The sequence below is a fragment of the Cherax quadricarinatus genome, chromosome 19 (genome assembly GCF_038502225.1).
Source record: "Cherax quadricarinatus isolate ZL_2023a chromosome 19, ASM3850222v1, whole genome shotgun sequence".
NCBI classification, from domain to species: domain Eukaryota; kingdom Metazoa; phylum Arthropoda; class Malacostraca; order Decapoda; family Parastacidae; genus Cherax; species Cherax quadricarinatus.
In genome coordinates, this window is record NC_091310.1 from 23,201,255 (window position 1) to 23,216,642 (window position 15,388).

The window sequence follows — 15,388 nt, forward strand, 5'->3', positions numbered from 1 at the left end:
ATTTGGGAGTTCTGGTTAGCAGTAATCTAAAACCAAGACAATAGTGCATAAGTGTTTGCAACAAAGTGAACGGAATTTGGTGTCATATCAAGAAGCATAAATAATAGGAGTCCTCAGGTTGTTCTTCAACTCTGTATATATCTTTGGTTAGGACCTCATTTAGATTATACTGTCACAGTTCTGGTCACCGTATTACAGACTGGATTAAATGCACTTGAAAATCAGCAAAGAGGATCACAAAGTTGGGATCCCATATATCAGAAATCTCAACTATGAGGATAGACTGAGGGCCCTGGGTCTGCATTCTCAAGAAAGTGTAGACTTAGGGGATAGTTATTGAGGTGTATAAATGGAAACAGGAATACAATAAAGAGAGTAAATAGCGTGCTAAAAATATGTAGCCTAGACAGGACTCGCAATGGTTTTGGTTGAAAATTCAGAGATTCAGGAAGGATAGGAAAGCATCATTTGGTAAGGAGTTGTGATGAGTGGGAACAAAATCCTGAGTACCGTTCTAGAAGCTAAAACGCTGTGTAGTTTTAAAATAGGCTAGATAAATGCATGAGGTGAGAGGTGAGAGTGAATATGAGTTGGAACCTGACTAGCTTATGCTACTAGGTCAGATGCCGTGCTCCTTCCTTAAGTGGATGTGACCTGACCTGACTAGGTGGGTTATTGGTTTGAGCCGGGAGGTGACTTTGGACCTGCCTCGCATGGGCCAGTAGACCTGTTCTCAGTGTTCCTTCTTCTTATGTTCTGTGTTCTTACTACAAACACTAGCACTACTGGAATATATTTCAACACAGGTTCCTCATCTTCACCACTGTACACCAACACATCATGCCAGCAACCAGGACCTACTGTGTACCCCTAAGCATTTAACCAATGAAAAAAAAAATGACAACCGTTCAGTCTTTGATGATCTGTTAACCGAACCTTCTTATCAAGAAGGAATTGTATTGGAAAATGGTCTAGCAAATATGGGAAAGCCTTCGTAACTACTGCTGGTGAAATGGTACTAGAGGCTCTTGTTGATGCTATGATGGTAGATGCTCCTGTTGTTGGTGTGTTATGATGCTAGAGGCTCTCGGGTTGTTGGTGCTATGATGTTAGAGGCTCCTGTTGCTGGTGTTATGTTACTACAGGCTGTGTTGGTGGTGCTATCATGTTAGAGGCTCCTGTTATTGGTGCAATAATGCCAAAGTGTACTGTTGTTGCATTATGCTACCAGAGGCTCTGCTGGTGGTGCTAAGGGGATGCTAGACGCCCTGTTGTTGGTGCTATGACTTAGAAACTCTTGTTGTTGGTGCCATGATGCCAGAGGATCTTGCTGTCGGTGACAAGACGCTAGAGGATCCCAAGTTGATGGTGCTATGTTACTAGAGGCTCTGTTTGTAGTTGTGATGTTAGAGGCACCTGCTGTTGGTGCTGCGATGCTAGACGCTTCTATTGATAATTGCTATGTTACTAGAGGCTCTGTTGATGGTGCTATGTTCCTAGAGGCTCTGGTTGATGATGTTACTAGAGGCTCTGTTGATGGTGCTATGTTACTAGAGGCTTGCTGATGGTGCTATGCTCTAGAGGCTCTGTTGATGGTGCTATGTTGCTAAAGGCTCTGATGATGGTGCTATGTTACCAGAGGCCCTGCTGGTACTTAGCCTACCACCACCAGAGGGTCATCAACGTTGCATCTGAGACAAGTCTTACAGCACTTACAATGAGTCCAGTAAACTCCTTTATCGCGCACGCTCGTCGTAGTTCCTACCGAGACTTAGAAAATCAACTAAACTCTTTCACGAGGCCACTTGACCATGGCCCCCAAACCTGTGTAATGGATGGTCCATGGTCTCTTCTGAAGGCTCTCCTGTCAGGTTCTTGTGTGGACAATAACAATACACTGCGCTCTAGCTGGTCTTTATGAGGGAAAGACCACTCCACACTCGCTGATGAGGTCTCAGAATGGAGGTTTTGAAGGCATTACTGGTAGGAAAATCTTTATCTCTCCAAGAGATGTGTTGATCTTTCTTATGTGGGTTCCTGGGAGTCCTTTAGTGATACACGTTAAGTTCTGCCTCCCATACCAACTTAGTTCATTGTGTGTGGTTGTGTGTGTGTGTATGTGTGTGTGTGTGTGTGTGTGTGTGTGTGTGTGTGTGTGTGTGTGTGTATATGTGTGTGTGTGTGTGGGGTGTGTGTGTGTGTGTGTGTGTGTGTGTGCGTGTATGTGTGTGTGTGTGTGTGTGTGTGTGTGTGTGTGTGTGAGTGTGTGTGTGTGTGTGTGTGTGTGTGTGTGTATTTCACCTATCTGTGGTTGCAGGCCGTTTCACAGCTCCTGGCCCAGTCTCTTCACTGGTCGCCACTAGGTCACTCTCCTGTCCCATTAGCTTTATCATGCTTCTTTCTTTAAAGCTAGGTATGATCCTGGCTCACTACATCACTTTGCAGACTGTTCCACTTCCTGGACAACTATGACTGAAGAAATACTTCCTAACATCCCTGTGCTTCATCTGAGTCTTCAACTTCCAACTGTGACCCCTTGTTGGTTTGTCCCATCTCTGGAACATTCTGTCTCTGTTCACCTCGTCGATTCCTCTCAGTATTTTATATGTCGTTATCATATCTCCTATCTCTCCTGTCCTCCAGTGTCATCAGGTCGATTTTTAACCTGTGTATGTGTGTGTGTGTGTGTGTGTGTGTGTGTGTGTGTGTGTGTGTGTGTGTGAGTGTGTGTGTGTGTGTGTGTGTGTGTGTGTGAATAACCTCCGCCTAAAGGTATATTACAACAAAATGAAAATTACAGCGTTACCTTTATTTACCTGAAAAACAAAATTAATCTCAATACTTTCATTACAGACAAACAAACAGACTCTCACTAAACAATATAAACAAAACCAAATAGTGAACATATAACAATACATTGAAATATATTTCAACTGTGTCCAAAAACATACGATAATCTCTTTCTTTTTCTTCAAGGTTCTGGAGAACACCCAGTATAAAACCCTGCAACCTGCTTGGATTATGTTGGAAAAGTATTGCGTTGTCTTTACTGCCACAAAGGCCTTATCCCATAAGCCTATAAACCATGCTGAAAGCCTCACTGGTGTGGGATTAACAGGCAACCAAAGAGCAAGTTTCATTTTAAGTGTTTTTATAGGAATGACAGAGAGCATGCATAGTTACTTTGTATAAAGACAAAGGGGACAAAAAGAGAGTGAAAAATTAGGTAATAAGTCTGTTGAATATACCTAATAAAGTTTTTGGGTGATTATTACTAAAAGAATTAAGAAAGACAGTAGGATAGGGATGAACAAGGAGGCTTTGGGAAAAGGTAGAGGGGTGTGCCCAATGTTTATAAATTTTGGGAAAAAGGGTGTGACGGGGTGGATGGGGGCAATGGGGAGATGTTGCATATGACAGAATGAGGTGGGTTACTGAAAGACAAAGTTTTAAGAGGATGGGAGGCTCAGGTTAGATTTGAGGAGAAAAGGGGTTACTTCCGGAAAAGAGGTTTAGACAAAAATGTGTGATGCCACCATGGTTGTTCAAATATTTATAGTTTTGGGGGAGAAGTAAATTTCCCGGGTTTTGGGAAGATTTTTGGGGTTAAAATTTTTAAAAATCAACCCAAAAGTAAGAGTTGTTACGTCGCCTTTGCTATGACATTGGCTTTTGGGGAAAATTCAAGAAAAGTTAGAGGTTTGGATGAGTTTCGAAGGGAAAAGAAAAAATTTAAAGGAATATAAAAAGAGTGGGATGAGGAAAACAAAACATTAGGGGGAAAGAGACTGGGTATCAGATTAAGAGAGGGGAAAGGAGGAGGTGAATGTGTTTTCAATTTTGGGAGGGGGGTTAGAGATGGGGCTATGAAAGATGAGGTGAAATTTAAAAATTTATGGGGGAAAAAGGGGGTGGTGTTTGGGTTTGGGGGAAAAAAAAATCTTTGTCAATGGGGCAAAAATTTGAATGTATGTAGTATAGTTATAACAATGTTTTATATGGTGAAAAAAATTTGGGGAAAGTTGCATAGGAGAAGGCTGGAGGCTGGGAGAGTGTCTGTCTGGGGGGCAATGGGGTGGTGGAATATAAGGGCAGAGAATTTGTATTTTGGGAAAAATTGGGAGGAGGTGCAGGTTTAAACCAAAATTTTATCCAAAAAGGGCCCTGAGGGGGGGGTTGTTGGGTTTCACAGGCAGATGGGAACAAAATCGACAATTTGAGAGTTTAAAATTCAATGGGGGAAAGGGCCCGGGCAGGGGTGGGCCCTGGGAAAATTTTGGAGGGGGGGGTAAAGGAGGTTTTTTTTGGTGAGGGGGTTTGGACTTCCAGCAGGCATGGTGAGGGGGGAGATAGGAGTGAATGGAGAAAAATGGCTTTGGGACTTGACGTTTTTGTTTGAGGGGTGACAAATGAGTAAAAAGGGTTCGGGGAAAAGGACCGGACTTGAGTTCTGGACTTTAAGGAAAGCAATTTGTATTTGAAGGGGGGGTTTTAAAAAGGCATTTTTAAAAATTAGGTAAATCCCCCTTCGGGTTTAAGGAATGATGGGGAGTGAATAATGTTGAAAGTTTTTTTTTCGGGCCCACCCTCCCCTGGTGGAGACGGCCGATGTTTTTAATAATAAAATTATATATATATATATATATAATATATATATATATATATATAAAAAAAATATATATATATATATTTATATATATATATATATATATATATATATATATATATATATATATATTTTAAAAAGTTTAATTTTAAAATTAATTAAAAAGAATCATTTAAAATTAAGTTCTTTTTTTAAATTTTTCTTAAACGTTTAAAGATATTTTTTTTCATTAAATTTTTGATGAAAAAAATTTAAAATTTTTTGAAACCAAAAGAATTTTTAAAAAACCTTCCCAAACCCTTATTATAACAAGAACAATTTTTTTTAACCTAACCCCAACCCAAATATTTTTAGATTTTTTAAAAATTTTTAATCCCAAAAAAAACACGGGAAATATTTTTTTCTTGGTTCAAAAATAATTTTAAATTATTGCATAAAAAAAATTTTTCACTTGTCCTATATGGCAAGATGATCGTTGTATTTAAGCCAAGACTGGTTCGGGTTTTCAATGTTATATATATATTTTTATATATATATATATAATATATATATATATATATATATATATATATATATATATATATATATATATATATATATATATATATATATAAAAAAATAGTGCTAAAAGGGGGTTTGGGGCCCCTTTTACGGGAGCGGTCTTTTTTCCCTGAGCGGTCTTCCCTGAAAGGGCTGCGGCGGGAGGGCCCCTTCAAGAGTGGTCTTTCCGACCCGCCCTTTTCCCCGAGGGGCCCTTTTTTCCTGGTGGCTCTTTTTCCTGACCCGGACCCCTTTTTCCCACACCTTTTGCTAATGCCCTTGACCCTCGCCCCCCCCGAGCCCAAACCTCCCCCCGAGACCACCTCCCCCCCTTGAGACCACCTCCCCCTCGAGACCACCCCCCCCCCGACCCCCCCCCGCGCCCCCACCCACCCCCCCCTCGCGCCCCCCCCTGCCCGCACCCCTGGGCGCCCGCCCGGGGCCTTCCCCCTGCGCCCTTCGAGCGTCGCCCGGATCCCCCCCGGCCCAAATTTTTTTTCCGTTTTTTTTTTTTATTTTTTTAATTTCATTTTTTTATGATCTCTGATCAAATTTTTTACGTTCCCCCCCCACTTTTCACCCCCATCCCATTTTTTTTTTAATTTCATTTTAAGAATTCCCGACCAAGTTTTTGGGTTCCCCCCCTTAAAAATTCAAAATGGACTCCCCCTTTCACCCCCCAAAAAATTTCCTCCATCTCCTTTGGGTCGGGGGTTTTTCGATAATACAAAAACTCCATCTCCTTTGGGTCAAAAGGTTTTTTGATAATTTAAAAAACCAACCCTCGGATCGGGTTTTTTAAAATCCCAAAATCTCCATCTCCTTGGGCGTTTTTTTATTCCCCCCCAAAGGGAAGCATTCAAATGAACTCCTCCATGGGGCTGGATTTTCTTTCGGTTCCAAACAAATGTGACGTCACCCCCCCGGGATTGGCGGTCGGGGGAGCCCCGTGAAACCCCCAAATTTGGGGGTGAATTTTCCGCTTCCCTATGTCAGTGACGTCACGTGATGACCGCACACAGGCTGAATCTTGCCCACTTCCCCTGTCAGTGACGTCACGTGATGACCCACAACAGGGGGGAATCTTGTCGACTTCCCCTATGTCAGTGACGTCACGGGTGACCGCACACACAGGCTGGAAACTTTTTTTAAGACAAAAAATGCAGGAAAACTTTATTATACAACTATCACCATATACATCCAACAAAAAAATCATTGGGAAAAAAAACAAAATTTATTGACAAAATCAACATATTTTTTTTTAAAGAAATTCCCCATTTTTTTGTTTCTGGATCTTCTTGTCATCTCCATTCAGATTCACATTTCAATTGTATAGGGAAAAAATATTTTCCTCTTTCCCCAGAAAAAAAACCCAAATAATTCCCCCATTTTTTTGTTAAAACCCAAAACCCCAATTAAATTTTTTACAAAAAAAACAACACAAGTCTAGACATTTTTTTTCGTTTTTAAATATTTCATCAAAATCACCAAAACACTTATAACCACTTTTTTTATTAATTCACTACTACAATTTTACATATTACAAAATTAATACGCACACACACCCACTTTACTTTTAACACCCCCTTTAAAAACAATCTATAAATCATTTTTAATACTCCAAAAAAACCTTTTAACATTTCCCAAAAAACTGAAAAACTTCCAAAAAAATAATTTTGAGTAATTCCCAAAAACACCACTGAATAATTCAAACACCACTGAATAAGCCCAAAAAACCAACCAAAAACACCTTTTTAAAAAAGATCAACATAACAGACCATTTTACACAAATCCCCCCAAATCACTAAACCAAGACGATTACCTATTTCTTAGTACACTCACCTTTAAAATAAGATATAAATAAACAAAAAAAACATGAACATTTCCCAAAAAACATTTAAAAAATTTTAAGACAAAAATTTTACTCCCCCAAAAAGTTTTAAAATCTCTAATTTATCTACACTTTTATATTTCATTAAATTCAACTCATCCCCCCAAACCCCCCCTCTTCCCCCGATTTTTTCAACAGTATCACAAAAAAATAACTTTAGACATTTACTTTTAACAACACCAAAAAAACCATCATTTACCTTTTAATACTCCAAAAAAATCATTGAATAACCCCAAAACACCACTGAATACCCCCAACACCCTTTTTAAAAAACTTTTGGAAAATCATTTGAACACCTTCCAAAAAACCCTTTTAATAGTCTCAAACACCATTTGAGTAATCCCCAAAAACAACCCCTTTTAATACTTCAAAACATTTTTGGTTTTTAACTTTTTTTCATCAGAAAAAATCACAACAACAACCCCCAACTTCCCCTTTCAGCAACCCTAGGGTTTTCCAACAAAACCCACAACCCCCAACACCCACAATACAACACCCACAACCCCATCACCCAAAAACAACCCACTTATAACATCTTTTCGGATTCTAGTTCGGGGCAACAACACCCACAACCCCACAACACCCATATTTCCCCCCGGGCACCAAAAACCCACATCAAACACCCCCAAAAACCCCAAAAAAACAACCCCCCTTTTAACATCTTTTCCATTCTGGGTTGACAACATCACCCACAACCCACAAAACCCCCAGCCCACAACATACAACCCCCAACACCCACACAAAAAAACCCACTTATAACATCTTTTTGGGGATTCTGGGTTCCGACAACAATACCCCCCCCAACCCCCAACACCCAAAACCCACAATTTTTTTTGTTTTAACTAATTTCAAAAAGAAAAGACACAACCCGCAAAAACCCCTTTTAAAACTTTTTTTATCCTAGTTGGGCAACAACAACCCACAACCCACAACCCACAACACCCACCTAACCCCAATTTTTTTTTCGTTTTAACTAATTTCATCAGAAAAGTCAAAACAACAAAAAACAACTTTTAAACCATTTTTCAGCATTTTGGGTTTGGGCTACATTACCCAAAACCTTTATCACTTTTCCAATTTATTCAACAATTTATTCGATACAAAATTTTTTCCCCCTTTTTTTACGAATCTTTAAAAGAAAACACATTCCTTTTACATTACTAAAATTCTAATAAAACCCCCCCATACCCATCTCCGTATCCACATATAATTTAATTTTCTCACATCAACCAATTTTACCACCCCAAATACTGGGCATGTTTCAACACCCCATTCTTTTTTCCCAAAATATCAAAAACTTTTTAATTTATAATTTTTTGTAAAAAATTACACATTACCTTTTTTTTTTCCCAAAAAACCCCCCTATTTCATTAAATTTTTAAAAAAACCCCTCCCCATACCCCCTCCATCCCCCCCACATTTCTTCCCTCCATCACCCATTCCCCCAAAACACCCTTCTGAAACACACAAAAATCACATTTCCATCCACAAATCATTTTATCACCCATCTCAAATCCACTAAAATTTACTGTATCCAAGATATTCACAAAACTCTAGACCACCCAAACAACACACACACACACACACACACACACACACACACACACACACACACACACACACACACACACACACACACCTTTACTTTACTTTGGGAAAACCCTTTTTAAAAAACTCTCATACATCATTTTGGGCCACCTTTTTCAATATTTCTTAAGAAATATTTCTCATCCCCAACCTTTTTTCATCTCAATTTCAGAAGAACCCCGTTACTTTAACACTTTTCATAAATCCCTTTGATTACTCACATTAAAACCCTTTTTAACATTTCCCAAAAAACACTGGGAAAACTTAAAAAATTATTTAAAAACTCCCCCAAAAAAGGTTTTTCATCTCTAATTTTTCTACACTTAAAATTTCATTAACTGGAAAATTTCAACTCATCCACCATACTACTCCCTCAGGTTTTTCCCAAATTTTAATTTTCCAAAACTAACTATAAATTTTTGACATGGGGACATTTTCCAAAACTTAAATAAAAAACCCACACACACCACACTTTCTTTGTACAAAACCAAAAAAAAAACATCAATTACCTTTTTAATTCTAAAAAAAATCATTTGGGAAAACATTCAAAAAAATCTAAAATCCTTTTAATACCCCAAAAAAACCACTGAATACTACCAAAAAGCACCGAATACTGCCCCAAACAAAACTAAAAATCACCAGAAACTAAGATCCCAAAACCACCAACTAACACCCATTTTATAGAAACCCCCCCAAAACACTATAAACCCAAAACGATCCCCCCTCACCCAGACTATTATAAACATGAGCGCAAAAAAAAACACTAAAATCATTTTTAATACCCCACAAAAAAAAACCTTTTGGGAAATTTCCAAACAACAAGAAAACACTTACAACAGGATCACCACCAATTTAAATCATAACATGTACACACACACACAAAAAAAAAAAAAAAATGAACCTCAACTATATCAATTACTTCTCAAAAAACCCCTAAGATCTGGGAAAAAACTCATTTTTATAAACATTCACAAAAAAATCCCCCAATCACCAACCCCAAAAAAATCTTTCCCCCCCTCCTACCACCAACACATACCCCCCACCCGAAGGGGGTAACCCCCCCATGACATCACTCCATCCCGGAAACCTTTTGGGAGTCAGGGAAGTCACCCCACCTTTTTTTTATTTAACTTTAAAGAGGGGAAATTACTTTTTCAACCTGTTATATCTCCCAAATCTAAAATCCTCACAACCAAAACGTTTACCAAATTTCTATAACCCCACCACTGATCCACATTTTTTTTACACATTCTTTTTAAAAAAATCATCAAAAAGATCCACTAAAAATATCTATACTTTTTCTAAGACCATAAATTTTGTCTTTCTAACTCACTTACCAATTTACATTCACACTTCCCTTTCATTAAGGAAATTTCACTCATCCAAAAACCCTCCCCTTCTTTAGACTTTACAAAAAATTGGGACAAAAAAACTAACTCATACGCTTATGACGAGGGAAAACCATAACTAACACCACAACTTTGGAAACCCTCTCTGAACAAAACCCAAAAAAGGAAAACCCTTTTAAAATACTTTTAAAATCATTTAACACCCCAAAAACACCCTTTAAAAACCTCCCAATACTCCCAAAACACTGCTGATTACTCCAAATTACCACTGAATACTACCCCTTTGGGCAAAAACACCCGAATCCAAATTTTCCTCACCAGCCAAAATCCATTTTTTTAGAAAATTTCCCCAAATCACTATAACCAAAAAACTCCCTCCCCATGGGGGAAAAAAAAAAAAACTTGAACCTAAAACCTAATTTTGCAAACACTTAGTACGATCCTATCAACAAACATATTTTGACACACATAAATCTAAGACAACCACCAACAAAATCACCCTGTTCACTTCCTCAAAAAACCCCTAATATCACAGAAAACCCTTTTTTGTAAACATTCCCCACAAAAAAAACATATTTGGGAAAAATCTAAAACGCACTCACCCACTACCACCCAACAGATGTCACACCCACAGGACCCCGGGGGTCACCTCCCGTGACGTCACACTCCCCTCTGTGTTTCTTTGGGGGGTTGTAACATCCCCCCAACCCACCTTTTTTCAACCTGTTGTACCCCCTTTTTCTAAGGGAAAACTATAACCAAGAATTCCCGATTTTATTTACCCCACCACTAAAAAATACAGAAAACACATATTTTTTTAATTTTTCACACAAAAACGATCACCAAATTGATATCATGTTTACCATCATCTATCAACACTCATCACCAAGATTTTTTCCCAAAAACCAAGATCATGCTCTAAAAATATATGATCATTAAAAAACTTATTTTTCTTTTTGCACAAAAATAAGATATCACAAAAAACCAACTTTTACCAAAATCTATAACATTTAAAATGAGCACTATAAGGTTTACCATCACAAAAAAAAAATGACAAACCTTTCAAAATACATTTTTAATCACAAATTTAAGACATGAGAATACACACCAAATCAAAGAATTCACCCCCAAATAAGACAACACATCTTAACAAGACATACACAAAAACCTACTTGAATTGGGTTTGAATATTCATCCCCTTTTTATTTTGCAATCACTTTCCCTCATCCACATCACCCCCAAAACATCCTTCCTTATTCATTCCTTTTCTCCTGAGTTTTTTTAAACCCCCGACGGCCCACCGGGGGACCAGGCAACCATCACCACCCAAACCCCACTCATTTGCCCCTAATGGCGTGGGCGAAGTCGAGACGCTGCAGAGGGCGGGAAAAGGCGGGCGGGCCGAGGGGCGCGGGCGGCGGGGGGGGCGGGGCGGGGGGAGGGCGGGGGTGGGGGGGGGGGGGGGGGTGGGGTTAAAGAGGGTGGTCTCGAGGGCGAGGTGGTCCGGGGGGTGAGGTGGTCTGAGGGAGTCGGCTTGATGGGGAAAAGGAGCCCCTCGAAAGGGGCCACCAGGAAAGGAGCCACCCCGGGAAGGCCCCCAAAGACCCCGCCTGAAAAGGGGCCATTTAGCCGCACCCCTTTCGGGGGCCCGCTCTAAAAGGGGGCCCCTACCGCCTTCAGACCAAATTTTTAATATATATATATATATATATAAAATTATTTAAATTTTTTTTTTTTCCAGGAAAATGGATTTAATCAATAAAAACCCTTTATAAAGGATTGAACCCGTGTTTTTTTAGTCCCCATGATGGAAAAAATTATACTTTCAAAAAGGACCATAAACTTACAAAAATCAGTTAGGTGTTGTACCGTAATCTGAGGACAAACGATGGTGTGAGTGCTTCAGAGATAATTTCATCCTCTCCGTTTGGAATACTAGCCTGCACGAGCAGTATATATATTATTGTAACCACGAACAAGTAGTATTTAATCAGTAACAACACTGTGACTAGCCGAGGATTCGAACCCGTGTTGTTTTAGTCCACCTCGTGGTTACAATACTGTATATACTGCTCGCGGAGGCTAGTACACCAAACGGGGAGGAGGATGAAATTAGGATGAAATCTGCACCTGATAGGTGCAAATTTCTTAACGTTTTTACTTAGTAAACTTGAAATTGTCGAGTTCTGAGCAATAGTAGAAAAATAAAGCTGCTGGTCAGCTTGAACCTCTCAGTGCTGATGAGATTTTTCTCAAACGAAGCTTCGCCTTTATTTTATTAAACAAACTGAATTGTTTGAAATAACGAGACTGTCTATCCGGAGCAGACGTCAGTGTTTGACTTTACTGGGTTATCGTAGGTTAAATGTACGTAATGTAATGTTATGTACTCGTGACATTTGCGTGTTCTCTTGGCCACTGCAACTAATTTGTATGTTATGTATTCAAAGCCTAAATAAAGCTTACTAAATCTTAATTGCTGGTTAATCTAAATTAAAGAAAATATTGATTTTGATCTATGTAGAAATTGTCCTGTTTATTGGAGAAATTTCGAAACTTTGACCAAATAATTTGCAACTTCCTCATCCAATTGGACTTAAACCTTCAACCTGATAACTTGAAAGTGCAACTTCTGAGCGGCTTCAAACTTAGTGTTGTTGTATAATGGGATATTACTCTATGTGAGGTAACTACAGACTGCCTCTTCAATCTGGCTTTATACTGTTAAAGTTAGTCTTTCTTGGTATGAATCACAGTAAGGCTGTGTATGTCATAATTTGTCAATTTTTATTAAGGAACTTGGCTACTAGTTTCCATGTGGTAACTTATAAGTGCCTCTTACCTTTCACTTAAAACATTCAACGTCAATATTTACCTGCATTTCAAACTTATGGCAAACTTTGCACTATGTCTTTCGCGTGTATTGAGGTACAGAAGACTGGGGTTGTACCGTGCTGCGTCCGTCTGATCCCTCTGGGGTCGTGCAGCTATTGAAATACATCTAGGTAAAAACGTTATCACGAAACATTGTACATATGAACCACTCTTGAGATATTAATGGTGTAGGAATTCAGTTGTGGCTCATTTGATTATATTTAACATAGTTACTAATGAACGAATAATAAATAAAGACTATTATTTTGATTATTTTGTTTTCCATTTAGGGGACTTCTTCTCCTTCATCTTTTTCTTTTTCGTCTTCCCTTCTTTTTCTTTTCTTCTTCTTCTTCTTCTTCTTCTTCTTCTTCTTCTTCTTCTTCTTCTTCTTCTTCTTCTTCTTCTTCTTCTTCTTCTTCTTTTCTACATCTTCTTATTTTCACATTTAGTTAACATAAGTTCTCTCACAGATCTTCTTGGCAGAGTTGTTGCACAAGGTCTCCGTCATTCACAAGTACTTCATTTAGCAGTTCTGACGTTTACAATACGTTTTCTCAACTTGACGAGAAGAATTAGCACAAACCATTTCTGGTATTGACTTATCACTATTTTCTTCTTAATTATTGACTTATCACTATTTTCTTCTTAGTTATTGACTTATAATTTACCTCTGCACCGATTATCATTCACAATGTTTCTATGGTAACACAGCGACACCGGTCCAGTAAATATTTTCCAGCGCCCAGAACATACTAAATACAAAATTATTATTATTATTATTATTATTATTATTATTATTATTATTATTATTATTATTATTATTATTATTATTATTATTAATATTAATGTTAAATCCTTAAGGATTATTCAATCCCTGGGGAGTAGGAGACAATCAAGTTTAGATCCCAGAAAGAGTAGGATTGCTTATATTCCATCAACCAAGAGCATTACATCACGTCATGTCCTTAGAGTGGGAGGAGGGGGAAGAATCAGGACAAAATTTCTCCATAATTTCCTAAGACGTGTCATGTGTCCTGTCTGGTCCAGCAGCTACACATTACCTTCTAGTAAATTTTATAATGCTGCAGACAAACTGTGGAAAACTACATTTATGTACTGTTCAGGAAACGTTCCGCCAGGACGACATTAGTCGTGGTGAAATATTTCCTCAACTGTACACTAGTGTTCTTTGCTATGTATTACCAGTACAGCAACCTGTTATATCCACACTCAGGCCTCATGTGGGACTCGAATGTCATCATCGTCTCTGATTCAGTGAATAAATCAGTGCAGGTGATAGGCTGCTTAGTTTTGATGTTTGTTTTTCACTCTTTCTACCAAAAGTTTCATTCTTTCTGCCAAAAGTTGCACGAGCTGGGTGACGAAGCGACTCTAGTTATGTTGCTTCAGCGATGTCAGTCACCACTTCAGTTGCTTCTCCCCTAAAGTGTATTGCGAAATTATGACCTTCCTTGCATCAACTGCCTCTTATCCGCACTTAATTAAACTACTTAAAAAAATTTTAGTTTTTTTTTTTTTTTTTGTGGTCACTTAAAGAAAGTAACTTCCTCTTAACCCCGTGAACAGTTTTATGAGACGACTTATGTTACAAAAATAATTCTCAGAACGATCATTAAATTGAGATGTGTTAATGGCATCTTGTGTATCTGAACTACAGTACTGTGTACAAAGAATATTTATTCTCCGAGCTTATTAACCAGGTCTCGTCAATTAATTTTTCGGTAGAGACTGAAAACAACAACAACAACAAAAACTACTTTTCCAGGATATATTGTTATATGATGAAAAGTAAAACTATAAGAACATTATTGAGAAATATTAGTCATTCACAATCTGCACGATTTTTTGATGACAAAGTTTTCCAAAGTAATAATCTCCTACACCTCAGATTTTATTGTTTTAATAAATATTATTATTACTATGATTATTTTTCCTACTTTACCTAGATGTGAATTTAACTCAAGGTAAAGTTATATGAAAAATTATTACCTGATGCTGTGCCTTAATTAAAACCAAAACCCATGTGTCAGGAGTGGGATTCGAACCCACGCCCTCAGAGAGGACCAAAACGCTCGTGGCCCTTCTGTCAGAAAGGAAGTTGCCTTGAGTCTGGCGCCTTAGACCACTCGGCCACCCTGACACCTGTTACACTACTCATCACATGTCTTCAGTTTCTTCTGAAAGAACTAGACTACATTTCAAAGATTTTTGACACTTTATTATTTCGAGAGTCTCTTGGTTGATGGTTTTTATAGATTTACATAATCATTCTTGTGGAATTTTTTTACATAATTTCCTAAATATAGAATATATAAATAAATAATATAATAACTGTGTATTAAAATGTGATGCTATTTGGACCCTTCGAGAAATTTCGAGTGAGGGGGGGCGATGCAGAACAGCCGGGGGAGTGATGCGGCAGAGAAGCCATAATGAATTTAATGTGTGAACAATGGACTGAATTATGCAATGTAATCAGACGTTCTTGAAGGTCAGTTGGTGTATATCGGCCTCAAT

General features: G+C 38.3%; 1 non-coding gene across 1 annotated transcript; it reads right to left on the reverse strand.

The window, feature by feature from the left end:
• Positions 1-14,895: 14,895 nt before the first annotated feature.
• TRNAL-CAA (transfer RNA leucine (anticodon CAA)) lies at positions 14,896-15,011 on the reverse strand. The gene is made up of 2 exons: positions 14,974-15,011; positions 14,896-14,940 (listed from the first exon to the last, which is right to left on the reverse strand). It is a non-coding gene; the product is annotated as a tRNA-Leu (tRNA).
• Between the last annotated feature and the right edge of the window lie 377 nt (positions 15,012-15,388).